This window comes from Aplysia californica, unplaced genomic scaffold (assembly GCF_000002075.1).
Source record: "Aplysia californica isolate F4 #8 unplaced genomic scaffold, AplCal3.0 scaffold00026, whole genome shotgun sequence".
NCBI lineage: Eukaryota > Metazoa > Mollusca > Gastropoda > Aplysiida > Aplysiidae > Aplysia > Aplysia californica.
The window spans coordinates 137518-138653 of record NW_004797296.1 but is presented as its reverse complement, the minus strand read 5'-3'; positions in this window follow the sequence as shown (position 1 = coordinate 138653).

The window sequence follows — 1136 nt, the reverse complement described above, 5'->3', positions numbered from 1 at the left end:
CACACACACACACACACACACACACACACACACACACCAATATATTCACACTCTTCCTCACACATCCTCACACATCCTCACTTCCACATACATCTGGCTTGGGCATCACGCGCAACTAAATCAAACTTCGTTCAGCCGCCTTATTGGAATCCTGTACTTGAAGAGCTGTGGCTACAGAAGAGAAGGTCAACAAGAGCATGGCATAGGGCGAGGAAATCGGATAAGGTATCAGACGAGGAGAAGAATACTCTCAGAGGGCGGATGAAAAAAGAAGGGCGGCTTTTCAGGGAAAGTGCAAATGAGGCCAAGCAGGAACGGTGGGAGCAGTACGTGACCGAGGTGTCATCAGAGAAGGCGCTACACACTACACAAGTTCTGGAAATTGCACAGAAAAAATGAAGGGAATAAGGACTGACGCTGGCTCTCTGTCTGTTAAAGATGAGAACGATAGGCTACTGGAGACAGATGAAGCAAAAGGCCGGGCTTTCCTTGAGGGGTACATCAAGCAGACTCACCAAGGCAACATGGAGGAGCGTGCTAACATCAGGGCATTTATGAAGACTGCTGTGCCAGAGGTGCAGTATGGAGAGGGTGTCACAATACAGGAAGTGAAACGGGTCATATGTGGAACGAAAGATAGTGCAGCAGGGCCTGATGGGGTGAGATACAACCATTTTAAGGATACAGATGAAAAAGATCTGTAGGGCATGGTGGAGGACTTCAACGAGAGTCTGGCCAAAGGCAAGATCCCAGAGGAGTGGCTACACAGCTACCTCATGCTTCTTCCTAAACCAGGCAAAGACCACTCCAACATCAAGGGATACAGAATCATCACAATGCAGAACACGTATGGAAAGATCCTGGAAAAGATTGTGGCCAAAAGGCTGGCAATTTACCTAGAGAGGAAGAAGCTCCCCCCAGACGGCCTTGGAAGCTACAGACCAGGGAAAGACACCTGCACAAACACGGCTGTGTTAGCCTTTGATGTATTTGAAGGGTTCCAGAGAAAGGAGGAGACAGCAATGGCTGCTATAGACCTAGAGGATGCTTACAACCGAGTTGATTACGGCAAGCTCATGGATCTCCTGATGGAAATGGATGTTGACCCCTGGTTGATACAATGGATCTCCGAAGCT